Source organism: Ursus americanus, chromosome 5 (assembly GCF_024610735.1).
Source record: "Ursus americanus isolate L20-20 chromosome 5, mUrsAme1.1.p, whole genome shotgun sequence".
NCBI classification, from domain to species: Eukaryota; Metazoa; Chordata; class Mammalia; order Carnivora; family Ursidae; genus Ursus; species Ursus americanus.
In genome coordinates this window covers 3,895,769-3,910,826 of record NC_142131.1, presented here as the reverse complement: position 1 = coordinate 3,910,826, position 15,058 = coordinate 3,895,769, and the positions used below count along the sequence as shown (strand labels likewise).

Sequence of the window (15,058 nt, the reverse complement as noted above, 5' to 3'; positions counted from 1 at the left end):
CTTCTTTGGCTTCCACGTAATTCAGAAGTTTAAGGGGGGGTGGAGATGGGGTTGACGTTAATTTGCCCCAGGCAAAGAATGTGGTTCAACCAATGTACAGGATACAATGCCTTAAAAAGTCGGCTGCAGGAACACACCCTCGAATAGTGACTAATAACACCTATCATACTGTTACAGATCACCTAGATATCTTTGTTTAGCTAACATTACTCATTTTCCACTAAATTCTTTTGGTGAAGGAAGCTCCTGAAACAACCCTCACTGGAAGAGCAAACCAATTTGGGTTCTTCGCGTATTCTAGACTCTGGAAGAGGTAAGAGCTTTTATTACAGGGGACCACTCGCAGGACCTGCTGTACGCTTAACAGCATCCATCCCCATTCCAGCACTGAGTGTCTAACCCTTTTTTTAAGACAGTCTCAGGCACTGGGAATTATAGGAATGAGACATAGCTCCTGCCTTAGCCGAAAACCATTCTAAAAGTATCAATATTACAGTAGATGCAACTAAAATGTACAGGGAAAGGTGAATGATTCTGAGGGTGAAAAGTGCGTATTCAGAGGTGCGGGGTCCGCGGTCCCAAAGCAGCTTCCGTTCTTTGAGATTTCAGCTCCTGGGATCGCCCAGCACCCCGCGGGCACACTTAACATTTTAATCACGCCTCCGCCCCCACCCTCCGAATTCCTTTCCGGCTGCCGACCCGCCGGGTAGTCCCTTCCAGGCGGCCCCAGCTTATCACCCCCGGCCCGGCCACTTCCCGGTCGCGGCCAGGCGAGCCTCCCAAAGTTTCCTGTGACGCCGCCGTCCGCCTCCGGCCCCATCCCGCCCTCACTCCCACCCCCGCAGCCCTGGACGCCGGGTAGAGAGGAGCGGGTCACAGGGACCAGGAAGGCAGTGCAACACGAGGACCTCGAGACCCCACCGAGCCGGGTAGCGGACCCAGAGAGCCGCAGCCACAGGTCCACGCCCCCTTTCGCCGCACCCGCAGCCCCGGGTCCGCGCGCGCCCACCTGGCCTGGAGCCCGAATCCCACCCCTCTGGGTCGCTGGCCAATCGGCCGCGCCCCGCCTCCTGGGAGGTGGGGGAGGAGGGGGTTGGGGGCCGGGCGGCAGCTCCCGCCTCCAGCTCGTGCCCATTGGCTGGAGCCTCGAGGGTGCCCGAAGACCGGAGTGCAGTTTGATTGGCCGCAGAGGCTCGTGACAGCGGCGCCCATTGGCTGTGGCGGCCCCCGTGACGCGGGGTGGCGACTGGCTCCCGGGTCTGAGGGGCTCCTGCTTGTCAGGTTCTAGGTAGGTGAGTTTCGCGCCGCCGGCGGCTGGCGCTGTTGCCCGGGGCAACGCCGAGGGAGGGGGGAAGAGGAGGGCAGGCAAGCGGAGAACGGGGGCCACACTCCCTGCCCGCAGCGGGGCGCCTGGGACTGAGCCCCGGCTGCGGCGGCTGCGCCGAAGGCTCTTCCTCCGCCCTCGGCCACCCCCACTCCCGCCCCAGGCTGCAGGGTCTCCCGCCCGTCCTCCACCCGCGATAGAGCATTCCTGGTTGGGGCTCGGGCCGGGCTGCACACCCGGCCCGGCGAGGCCGGCCCCTCCCACCAACCCGGGACTGGAGGCTGAGGGGGCGGGTGCCGGCGCGAAAGGGCTGAGGCGGGCGCAGCGGCCCCGCCCCGTCGCCGGGTCGGTGGGCTGCGGGGTGTGGGGCGGAGTTAGCGGTGCTGTGGGCACCACCCATCACCCCCGCACCGTCTTCTCTCATAGCGCTTCTCTCCTGGCGCGGCCCTCCGGCTGGGGCGGCCACCCCCAACCCCCTAGGTGTTCCCTCGAGCCCATCCTGCCTCTCGGGCCCTGAAGTCCCCCTTGACCCGCGCACCCCGTCACCAGCCCATCTCCCATGCATTAGCTTCCCGACCTCCCGCTTTTATCCTCCACCTTCAGTACCCGCGCCTGTCATGGCCAGAGGTGACCCCCAAGACTCAGTCAAGAGAAAAACTGTTACGTGCGAAGCTCATGCAACCGGGGCAATTTCCGCTCTGTACTCTCTTTGCCATTTAGGGTTGAGGAGGTGTTCGAGGCACCTCTCGGTCAGTTTTCTGCCTCAGAGTCTTGTTAGCATCAACTTTCTGAAACGCTAATTGGGTTGATGTTGGTAGAGCCGGGCTGGGTACGTCGTGCGCAAATTAACTGTGAAGTTGTCGGTTTTTACTTTGTATATTTGTGATCTTGATTTCTAGTGCTGTGCAGTCCGAAATCTAATAATTTATTAAGGCTGGTAGTCTTTCATTTTCGTTCACCTTAATGGTTAACCCCCCCCTTTTTAATTCGTAAGAAGCTGCATACATTCATACTGGTCTCATTGTCACTTTGACATAAACTGCTGTAAAGGTGCAGTTGTACCATTTTCGTCTTTCTTCAAGGTATTCTAAGATAGTAAAACAATTTCCCCAGTAGAGTCATTATAAAAGTGTTACGGAAAAATTAGTAAAAAACCAAAACTATTTTAGTGATAAAAGACTAGAAAATGCTTTTTAACCTATGGGATGGGAATAGGATTTTTAAAAACCTTGCAATATGTAATTATTTCACGAGTTTAGTGTTGTAGTCTTGGTATACCTTTGTAGTCTTTAGAAAGAAATATTCAAGAACCACACATTTGTCAGAATGCAAGGGAAGGGTGAATGTAATCTTTCGTAATCCAGGAATCTTTTTTGCTAGTACTATTGAACCAAGGGAACTATACTTCCAAAGGTCCTGGGAATATATTAAGAGAGTTATATAGGCATACTTGGAAACCTTTTCCCTGTTTTTTCCCTGAATGGCCGTTGGTCAAGATCTGTTTCTCTTCTGCACTGATGGTACATTTATTATATACTAGTATATTATATACTTAACAGCATTAATTATATACCAGGTAAAATTATTTACGGTCCAGTTAATGCAGCTTCTGCACCACTTTAGAGGTTTGATGTCAGTAATTTGGAAGTAAGAATTCACACTTTTGGTAGACAAATCACTTTCATTTCATCTTCAAGTATTACATAGTTATAACTCTGGTCTGTGAACTTTCGAGCTGACATTTTATTTTCTCCTTTATTTTGCATGAAAATTTTCAAACAATGAAATGAGGTTGAATTGTACAGTAACTACCCAGCCACGTACACAGCACTAACATTTCCAAGATATCTGTTACAGATAGTAAATATAAAGGAAAAGGGGAACTGAAATGATCAAGTTTGAAAACCAGCATAAATATATAACACCAAAATATTGTAAGGAGTTTAATTTCTGTTTGCAGATGGAAATAGTGTTTATAAAAACTATAGTAATTTAATTTCCATGAGACTTACGATGCGATCTTGTGACTAGGAAGTCATGTTTGTACATCAAGGCCTAGATGAATGGGTTGCATTTTGGTAATAAGAAAAAAAAAAGAAAGAAATCAAATGAACTTGTTATACAAATAAAAGCTTGTTTTAAAATTGGGCTCCTGTATTAGTAGATGAAGTTTTGTACTTGATTTTTGAATGAGCATCTTCTTTTGAAGACAGGTCCAAAGGACCATTGATTATTCAGTGTTTCAGTTAATAAATTGGATCAATCTTATGTATGTTGTCTTGGAATAAGTGTATTTTTGTAATGGAAAAAGAAAGCCTATAAATGGGAACTTTTTTTAGTAGAACTGTTTTATGGAAAATGAAGTAATTATCTAGAAACATTTAAGTCAGTATTTTAATAGGACTGAAAACTATCTTGGGTGTTGTTTCATGGTATTGCTTGGAAAATGTTTTAACAGAACTTTAGTTTGTAATGAATAATAAATGGGTTAAGTTCATGTATGTGTATATTTGTAATTTTTCCATACTTAGGGAATTTCTGCATTCTTCTTTAAGTATTTGAATCCTGCTTTTCAGTTTTAGTATACCCTAAATCTGTTTTTCATACTTAGCTCATTTATATAACTAACTTCTTAGATATTGAAATTGAGAGCTATGTCTCAGAATTTATAGATCTTAGATTGCCTTGATATTATTTCTCCATATCTCCTTTGACTTTGGCATGCTTCTGTAGGGTTAATCTACCACACCACCTGAGAGATTAAAGTGAACAAGCAGGTCATAGTTTTGGAACTTAAGAAAGATTAAGATGCTTAAATATTTTTAAATTAAGGTCCAGTTATTTTTTTTTTACCCGCCTCCCTCCCTCTTTTCTTCTTTCTTTACTATTTTTAGCTTTTTTAATAAAGGTTAAATGCATTAGGATCAGCTAAAAAGACTATAGAGAAGATGGGGTGCCTAGCTGGCTCAGTCAGTAGAGCATGGGACTCTTGATCTCGGGGTCGTGAGATCAAGTCCCACGTTGGGCGTAGAGCTTACATTAAAACAATAGTAAGAACAACAACAAAAGAGTGTAGAAAAGAAAAGTCACAATAGTTCCATGGTAGTTAATACTTTGGAAAATTACCGAAACTTTTGTTTCTTCTCTAACACTCTACCAATCATTGCAGTACTATGGTCTTTATTGCAGTGTATCTGCATCTGCACCTAAACTTGCAGTTCCTGAACTTGAGACTTGGTTACCCTAATTTAGAAGAGGGCTCCAAGATCTGGAGGAAAAACAGAAAAGAATAAATAGAGGACAGATTAGAGTCAGAACAAAAGAAATCAGACAAGCAGTGCCCCACTTTTTCTTATTTTATAAGTATAAATATAATTCTAGTTACCCATGTGAAACTGCTGTATGGCCAACAAAATATGGGACCTCTCAAGTTTTTCCTTTGTGTTCAAAATATCTAGGTCAGATGAAGTTTACTTAGTGCCTTTCTACAAAAATTTTCAGATTTCTCCATTTTGGGGGATATTAAATATTTAGCTTTATAAAATTTAATGTCATGGATGACTTGGAATTATTTCTTAAATATTTATATATCTTTATCAAATTATGACTAAGATTTTGTCTATATATCATCACTTACTCTAAGCTTGATATTGTCTCTTCCTTTTGAAGCTTTTAATTAAAATACTAAAATTTTTAGTGTAGGTGTTTTTTTGCCAGTTTGCAGGGTGTAGTGAAAGAAGATTCATTTCTTTTGGAGCCAAGCTAATCTGGGTTTCAGTCACAAATCAGAATTTTCTTCTGTGGGATCTTGGGAAAGTTATGCAATCTCTTTAAATCATAGTTTCCTCATCTGTAAAATGAGGATGATAAGATTGCCTCACAAGGTTGTCATGAAGAAGAATGAGACAGTCTAGGTAAAAATCCTAGGATTTTAGGAATTTAGGAAGTCCTCAACTTTCATATTCAGTTCCCTACATGGTAGCTTTAATTTTATCTCTCCTAGTATTACTGTGTTTGTTCTACCATTCTAAAAGTCCCCAAATTTTAAACTTTGGATATTCAGTAATGTACATTAAGTAAGTCGAATGACATAATTAGTATTATCTCCTATTAGCTGTTCTTTCATAGTTCTTCAATTGCCATGTCTCAGCAGGGGTAATTGGAAATTCACTTTAAATGCTTTTTACCTCAAAATATGTCTAGTTTGTCTGAATTCCTGAATTATTTTTTTTCACCTTAGATTATCATCTGTTGGTGGATGGTTTCCCAAAATTCCTTTCATTTTAACCACAAATATTTGCTTAAAAGTGGTACAGAAAAGCTAAATGTTACTTTCTTAAATCTCTAGCTAGTATTCCTCCATTAAACCGTGTTTACTTAATCTGTTTAAAACTTCAGAGGTAATAGTTCTTAAAACTCTTATGTGAATCTTTTCCTGCTACTACTAATGTGTATGATTATTCTTTAGGGACCATTATTTTATAAATATCCCTATTTCAAAATGTGTGTCCTATAAGTGTAGGATTCTAATTCCTAAAAAGCCCCCACTTATAATTTAAATGCATAGACCATGAAACAAGCACTTAGCTGAATAAAGAGCTAGGACTTGGACCACATAGTTTTTATGTCTTATCTGGCAATAAAACAAAATTTTGTATGTAAGTCAGTGATTCTCAATTTTTTTCCTACTCAAGTACAAGATATTTACATGTGACATATTCTAACGTGCAGTTTCCTAGCGTGCTATTTGTAATAGCGTGCTATCTGTAATTCCATCTCACCCTCCCCCACCCAAGAAAGACTATCAGAATGCAAGGGACTAAGAGTGACATCATTATGGGGATAAATTTGAATCTATTCTGATGTCTCAAGGAAAGCAAGTCATTTAAAAATGTGTATAACTGGGGTACTTGAGTGGCTCAGTCAGTTAGGCGTCTGTCTTCAGCTCAGGTCATGATCCCAGGGTCCTAGGATTGAGCCCCACATCAGGCTCTCTGCTCAATGGAGAGCCTGCTTCTCCCCCCCCTCCCCCCCCCCCCCCCCCCCCCCCGCTCTCTGCCTGCTGCTCCAGCTGTTTGTGCTCTCTCTCTCTCAAAGAAATGAAATCTTTAAAAAAATAAAAATAAAAATGCATATAACTATATTAGTAGTTGATAATCCTTGAGACACATCTTACAGTACTAGAGTTGAGACCCAAGTTACTTCTACATTTTCCTGAAATGAATGCCTCTTCACTTGTCAGTCTTGTAATGCTACAGAAGAAAAGATTACTATAATAATTTTATGTAACTGATAATGAAGAGTCTTACATTTAAAAATCAGAGTAACTGATAATGAACATTTAAAAATATGTGAGCAATAACTCCATGGTCTTTATTATAAATAAAATAATATGAAATGTTCTAGAAATATTGAAGTTTTCCAGTATAAATTATTTTACTTGCAGAAAAAGTATTTCTGTGGTGGGACAAATGGCTTTACTTATTTATTTTTTAAAAAGATTTAATTTATTTGACAGAGCAAGAGGGGGGAGACAGAACAAGAGTAGGGGGAGCAGCAGAGGGAGAGAGAGAAGCAGACTTCTTTTTTTTTTTTTTTCCTATTTTAATGATTTTTTATTATATTATGTTGGTCACCATACAGTACATCCCCGGTTTCCGATGTAAAGTTCGATGATTCATTAGTTGCGTATAACACCCAGTGCACCATGCAATACGTGCCCTCCTTACTACCCATCACCGGTCTATCCCATTCCCCCATCCCCCTCCCCTCTGAGGCCCTCAGTTTGAGAAGCAGACTTCTTGCTGAGCAGGGAGCCCAACATGGGGGCTCAATCCCAGGACTCTGAGATCATGACCTGAGCCAAAGGCAGCTGCTTTACCTACTGAGCCACCCAGGCACCACAGGTCAAATGGTTTTAGGAGAAGGGGAAGCCCTTAATGCTAGAATATTTATATTCTAGGTGTTTAGTGTATAAAAATGCTCTTTACACTGGTTCATTCAGAAAAAGTGTCTTTAAAATTACATTGCTGTGCTTTTAAATAGGTCATCCTGGATAGACGTAGTATATATAATACCCAGTTAGAGGTGAAGACTTAGAAAACCTATGTTCATTGAACCCTTGACATTAGCAAGTAGTATTTCTCCAGAGCTTTGTGGATCTATGATATAACTATCCCATAAAATACAGTCAAATTTAATTAAAAATTTTAACTGATCCCTTCAGACCCTTAACAATTCTATTGTTAAATAATTTTTTGTTTCTAAAATGAAGTCTGGATGATTTTTCATTACATCATTAGTATATATTACAGAAAAGGTTCTTATTTTTGACTCTTGTGTCCTGGGGTTTGCAGAACAAGAGTATTTCTGATTTGATCACGAAGTCCGCTGCATTGTCACAAAGATGACGAGTTAGTTCTTGATCTCTGCAATGCTTAATACTTGCTGCTGTTTCTTGAATATGTTGTCCTTGGAGTTGAACACTTCTGTAGCTTGTGTCCTTTCTGCTCTTTGAGTGTCCAGCTTGGCAGGATTTCCCAATCTTCTCTTGTTAGTTGGTGGGGGTTCTCTTGTTAATTTCACATTCTACAAAGGAAAATGCATTTGACTCTTACTAATATTCTGTTTGGATAATAACTGGAATTCTGAAATGAATGCAAATAGTAAATGTCTAAATATAATAAACCATTAGCAATCCTGGATTTGACAGCAGTTTCAACGATCTGGGAGTGATTTTAAAGGTCCATGTTGAAATATTTGCAGTTTTGCTCCAATGAATTGTTATTAGAAGTGAGACCCTCCCCTCTTATATGCATGACCCCAGCTAACTGCCCAATGTTTATATCTTGTCTTTGCTTTGTTTTCTGTTTGAGGTTGTCCTATAACTTTTGTCAAGTGATGAAACATTGTTTCTTTGTAAAAAAAAAAAATTGCTTGAAAAAGAAATTCAGTGGCTAGAAATAAAGAAAAAGTAAAGAAGTCTAAGGAAGTGGTTGATGTTAGCCAGAAAGTAGATATTTTTGAGTCAGTGTAAAATGGAATGTTGAATCCAGTGAGTCTTTGACCTGGTTGTGAATCAACCTACCACACCTCCTAGGAAAACAAAAGTTGACTTGTGAAGCATTGTTACTGAGTGTTCAGCTCTGTCAAAAATTCTCATCATTTTAGACAGATATCTTGAAAATGTCAGGGATCTGATATTCATAAATCCTGTCCCACTTCCCTTCCCTGTTGCCCTTAGTAGTATTTGAAAGAGATTTGACTGTTTATAAATAGCTTCTACTTTTTGGAAGTTGATGTAGTTCTTACAAATATCTTAAAATATTAACTTGAATAGCAGTATCCTCGCTCTTAGGATAGTATAGGTGTCTTCTTCTGAGTTTCACAATTAATTGTTACAAAAGAGTAGCCAGGCCTTGGTGATGGCCTCTTTCTAAGGTTCTGATTTCTCTTTTGTGTTTTGGAGCCTATGGTTTGATTTACCCTATGGCTGGAACTGGTATTCTAGGATTGAAGTGGCTTGGCTTAGAGACACTTGCTATTATATATAGTAATATAGTTTTTGGAGGAGCGTGAAGGTGGTAAAGAAATAGACATATCCTCAAGTTGGCCTACATTATAAAAATAATTCAGAAATGTTCCATGTAACATAAGAGGTAGGTTGTACAGGAGTGGGAGAAAGAGCAGGAGGACATATTACTCTTCCTTTTTTGGCCATGCAACAGATGTTAATAGAGTACTCACTCCATGTAAGGACTTACCTTATGGCTCCAGATAATTATAAAGTAAAGAGAAGTTTCAGACTGTTTTCCTGACAAAGTATGATGTAGTGGAAAGGGCATTCATATTAGAACCAGACCTGCCTGGGGTTGAACTACACTACCAGTAATTTGCTGTACGAATTTAGGCAAATAATTTAACTCTTATAGCTTTAGTTTAGTTTTTTTTTTTTTATTTGAAAATCAGCTATCAGTTTATCTGATAACTGATGATAATATTAAAATTTTCAGTTCCTTTCACTTGCATGAGATGAAAACCCTACTCATACTAGTTTAGGCCACTGGCCTAAAGAAGTGTGCTTCTTCAAATGCAGATGGTTTTAAGGGCTCAAACAATGGCCTTAGGACATACTCAGTGGCTTTCTCTTGTGTTACAGGTACTTTCATGTAGGCTTTCTCCATGTGGAGCCCTCTGATGGCTCTTGGTTTACAATCTTTCAGTTTTGCAGGCTAAACATAAAAAATGTTTCTCTTACCCATGGTTTTAGTATAAATCCTGGGATTACATCTCATTGAATGCATTGGGTCATGTTTCCATACTTGATGTCTGTGGTCAGAGGGATAGCATCTGATTAATAGGCCAGATCTGGATCAGGTACTAACTGCTGACCCTGGAAATAGGAAGTATGGTCAGTCACATGGTCTGAATCATGTGGACTGAGGTCACTGAAAGACTGCAGTGTGACAGTGGGAAGGGATAGTGGATGCTGGGCAAGCATAACCAAGAGATTCACTATAATCTCCCCAATGTGCGTGCATGTCCTTCCACACATACACAACCTTGAAAAAAATGCCCTCACCCAACTTACTGCACATTTTTCACTTACAACTTCCAGTGCATTTTACCCTGTGCCCCCCAGCAAAGGAAGACAACTCAAAGACTCATTTAAGTACTGCATCTAACTTTAAGTCTAATATCTCTGGGTTATTTCTCTCAATTCTGTTTGAATAGGTAGCCTTAGGGTCTAGGAACTTAACAGTTAAATGATAAATATAACTAATTGTAATAAAGCTTGTGTTCAGTGGTAGAAGAACGGTAGCATAAAGACAATAAAAACTTTCAATTAGAAAAGAGAAAAAGGAGAAACAACGTACAGATATTTTCCATTCCATGACATGTACATATTTTGTTGGACAGGTATGGCGAGCACTCTTTGCCCTGGTAGTGAAATAAGATTTTTGATTAGCCAATATGGCTGTCTTTGGTTCTACCACTGGGAAGATCTTTTTTTGTTTTCTTTTTTCCTAGTTACAGCCAAGATGAGCATTGAGAGATTCCTGTACTGGGAACTGCATTGCCTCAACAACTCACTTTCTGTTGATGAAGTTTTGGGGTCTCAGGAGCTATCTTAGGGGTTGAGCAGTAACAAATCTTTGTTGGCAATACAACTTTTTATAAACTTAATGTTTTATTTATTTGCAGTTGATCAACTTCTCTCAAGTACCTTAAGTCTGAATCCTAGTTCTTGAATCAAATAATTGCCTGGTATGCCTCTAAACAATTTGCCCATCACTGTAACCCAGTTGTTTCACATCGTGGGGAATTCTTACCTCAGGGGACATTTGGCAACGTCTGGAGATATCTTCGTTGTCATAATGGGAGGCTGGGACAGGGGAAGTAGGTAGATCTTGGTAGCATCGAGTAGGTAGAGCCCAATAATACTGTTAAACATCCTTCAAGGGACAGGACAGCCTCCTACAACAGAGAATTTTCCAGTTCAGAATGCCAGTAGTACTGAGGTTGAGAAACCATGCAGATCCTAGAGTTGCTCAGTTTTCTTGTTGGCTTCTCTTTCTAGCCAGTGAGAGCAGCTTCTCTAGGTCATAACTCAGAGCTAATTTGTCCCTATTTCCAGGATGTGTCACAGTGGATAGTTCTTTTTTTTTTTTTTTTTTAAAAGCTTGATCTATGTATTTTAGAGAGAGAGAGAAAGAGAGAGAACATGAGTAGGGGGAGGGGCAGTGGGAGAGGGAGAAAGGGAATCTCAAGCAGACCCACTGCTGAGTGCTGAGCCAGATGTGGGGCTTGACTCATGACCGTGAGATCAGGACCTGAGCTGAAACCAGGAATCAGATGCTCAACTGACTGAGCCACCCAGGCAGCCTGTGGATAGTTCCTTATGATTGGTAAATACGTTCTTTGCTAGGATGCTTGGGAATGAGCCTGGAGCATTAGGCTTCTCTCATATTTTGTTAAATGCTCTAATTTTTGTTTAGGGATTTTAAGTTTTCATCCCCGTAAATTGCAAGATTATCAGCAATCTTGGATTTGTAATGAAAGACTGAAAAGATTTTCTTTTATTAAGACTTCACTCAGCTTTCCTGGGTGGCTCAGTTGGTTAAGTGTCTGCCTTCAGCTTGGGTCATGATCCCAGGGTCCTGGATCGAGCCCCGAGTCAGGCTCCTTGCTTAGCGGGGATCCTGCTTCTCCCTTTCCCTCTGCTCTTCCTCTGCTTGTGTTCTCTCTCTCTCTCTCTCTCTCTCAAATAAGTAAATAAAATCTAAAAAAAGAGACTTCACTCAAAGTGTGCTTCTTTTTTTTTAATGAACTTACTGAAGCCTGCTTCATATTTGACCATATACCAACATCCTGACGTTTTTTAATAAGTATCCTATCATCCATCCTTAGTAGGTGCATAGTCCAATTTACAAGAAGTGGCAGTTTACCTGCTGCTTTGCTTATAATAGGGGGATACCAAATACCCTCCATTTTCTACTATTGACTCCGTTCCACATTTTAGGGCTGTCACTTATAATGCCTGATTTCTGGCATAAATTTTATATTTGTCAGGCTTCTTTTAGATTATAGTGGTAGAAACCTAGTTAAAAAAATTAGTACTTCCCTTATCTGTAAGTGGCACCTCAGTCCTTGTTTTTGATCAGACCCCAAACCTTGAAGTTATCCTTGACTTCTTTTATTTCCATCACACGATAATTCAGCATATTCTGTTGGTTTCACAATGCAAATGAAATCTGACCAAGTTCCCACCACCTCTATTTGGGGTTCACTCTGGTTCAACACCATCTGTCCTCTCTTCTGCATAACTCCTAACAAGGCTCCCTGCTACTACTTTGGCTGTCAGAAAATTAGCCTCAGAATATTAGTGTCATCCTTTTAAAAAGTAAGAGATAATTTCTTTCCTCAGAATCTTGCAGTGGCTTCCCATGTAACTCAGAGTAGAAGTTCAAGACCTCAAAATGAGCTAGTTTTTGTGGTCCTGCTCTTCCTCCCTCATGCAAGATCTTGCTCTGAACTCAGATTTTTCTATTGTCTCTACCATGCAGGCCTTGTTGCTTGACCTTAAATAAGTGCTTCACACTTACTGGTACCCTGACCTGGAATGCCCTTCTCCAGATATCCATATGACCTCCTTCGTTATCTCCCTTAGGTCCTGGTTCAAATATCACTTCATGTCCTAAGTCTTTGATCAACTAACATCAGTTTGTAATGGCCTACCTCCCCCATACTTCTTGTTACCTTTTTATGCTTTGTCTTTTCTTTTCTTTTTTTAAAATTAAATTTAATTTTTTAAAAATTTAAGTTCAATTAATTAACATATAGTGCATCATTAGTTTCAGAGGTAGAGTTCAGGGATTCATCAGTCTTATATAATACCACGTGCTCATTACATCAGATGCCCTCCTTAATGTCCATCACCCAGCTACCCCATTCCCCTACCTCCCTCGCCCCAACAACCCTCAGTTTGTTTCCTATGATTAAGAGTCTCTTATGGTTTGTCTCTCTCTCTGATTTCGTCTTGTTTTATTTTTCCCTATAATATTTCAAGATGTTGACCTATTTTTATTGATTTTGAGGGGGGTTCTCTTGTGCCTCCTGGACTTGAATGCCTGTTTCCTTCCCCAGATTAGGGAAGTTCTCAGCTATAATCAGCTTCAATATACCTTCTGCCTGCCCCTCTTTCTTTTCACTTCTGGGATCCCAATTATTCCAATATATCACTTTATGGTATCACTTATCTCTCAAATTCTCTCCTTATGATCCAGTAGTTGTTTATCTCTTTTTTTTTTTTCAGCTTCTTTTTTTTTTTTTAAAGATTTTATTTATTTGACAGAGACAGCCAGTGAGAGAGGGAACACAAGCAGGGGGAGTGGGAGAGGAAGAAGCAGGCTCCTAGTGGAGGAGCCTGGTGTGGGGCTCGATCCCAGAACTCTGGGATCACGCCCTAAGCCAAAGGCAGACGCTTAACGACTGTGCCACCCAGGCGCCCCTTTTTCAGCTTCTTTATTCTCCATCATTTTGTCTTCTATATCACTAATTCTTTCTTCTGCCTCATTTATCCTAGCGATTAGAGCCTCCATTTTTTATTGCATCTCATTAATAGCCTTTTTGCTTTCAAATTGATTAGATGTTAGTTCTTTTATTTTTCAAGAAAGGGATTCTCTAGTGCCTTCTCCGCTTTTTTCAAGCCCAGCTAGTATCTTTTTTTCTTAAAAGATTTTATTTATGTATTTATTTGAGATAGAGAGTGAATGAAAGAGAGAGCGAGAGAACGTGCGCACAAGCGAGGGAAGGGGCAGAAGGAGAGGGAGAAGCAGACACCCGCTGAGCAGGGAGCCTGATGTGGGGCTTGATCCCAGGACCCTGGGATCATGACCTGAGCTGAAGGCAGACACTTAACCAACTGAGCCACCCAGGTGTACCTCCCTAGCTAGTATATTTATAGTCATTATTCTGAATTCTAATTCCGATATCTTATATCTATACTGATGAGGTCTCTGGCAGTCAGTATTGCCTCTTGTTCTCTTTTTTGAGGGGAGTTTTTCCATCTTGTCATTCTGTCCAGAGAAGAATAGATGAATGAGAGAACAAAATACTAAAATGGCAACAATGATGCCAGAGAAATATACACTAAACAAACGAGAAGAGACTTGAAACTTAAAAAAAAATTAAAAAAAAAAGAGAATATAATCAGACAGGTGAACAGAACAGAGCAGTACACTGGATCCTGTGTATATTTTGGTCTGTTTGTTAGAAAACTAGATCCCTATATTGTAAAGAAAGAAAAACTTATATATGTACAAAAATAAAATTAAATACAATGAAAGGATAGAATCTAACTATAAAAATGATAATTAAAAGACAAAAAAAGAATATAAACAGAACAGAACAAAACACTATATCCTGGGTGTATTTTGGTTTCTTTATTAAAAGAAACCACATCCCAAAATCGTAAAGAAAGAAAAATTTGTATATATGTACAAAAATAAAATTAGTTACATTGAAAGGATAGAATGTAAAGATGAAAATTAAAAAAAGACTCAAATGAAAAAAGAGAGAATATCAGACAGGTGAAGAGAACAGAGCAAAACATTAGATTCTGGGTGTATTTTGGTCAGTTTGTTAGAAGAAACTACATTCCAAAATTGTAAAGAAAGAAAAAGTTATATATATACAAAAATAAAATTAAATACAATGAAAGGATAAAATAACTGTAAAAATGAAAATTAAAAAAGACTTAAAGAGTTGATAAAATAAGAAATTGGTTGAAAAAGAAAGCGGAAAAAAAATTAAAATTGAAAGACTAAAGAATCATGAGAAAATCCCCATGAATTCTATATACTGTTTTCCCCTAGTGCTGGAATTTTGCAGTTCTCTGTGATGGGTAAACTTGATCTTAGCAGGATGTTCTTGCTGATCTTCTGGGGGAGGGGCCTGTTGCACTGATTCACAGGTGTTTTTGCCCCTGATCGAACTGCACCGCCCTTGCCAGGGGGCCAGGCTAAGTTAAGCCGCTCAGGATTGCTCTATGTGGCTTTTGTTCCCTGAAGGCCTTCCATGCAGCTTTAGAGGATGAGAATGAAAATGGCAGCCTCCCAGTCTCCAGCCCCAGAGCTGAGAGCTCAGGGCCCTACTCCTCAGTGCGTCCTCAGGGAAAAGCAATCACTCCTGTCTCCCTGGTCTCCCTCTGCACTCTGTGCTCCCCCAGCCTGT

At 40.4% G+C, this 15,058-nt stretch overlaps 1 protein-coding gene across 2 annotated transcripts in view; it reads left to right on the top strand.

Moving 5' to 3' along the window:
* Positions 1-840: 840 nt before the first annotated feature.
* The window catches only part of FER (FER tyrosine kinase), a 437,115-nt gene continuing 422,897 nt past the window's right edge, over positions 841-15,058 (top strand). For both annotated transcript variants that reach the window (XM_045808269.2, XM_045808262.2), the window contains exon 1: positions 841-1,288. The gene's annotated coding sequence lies outside the window, so the exon portion shown is untranslated. The remainder of the gene's footprint in view (positions 1,289-15,058) is intronic.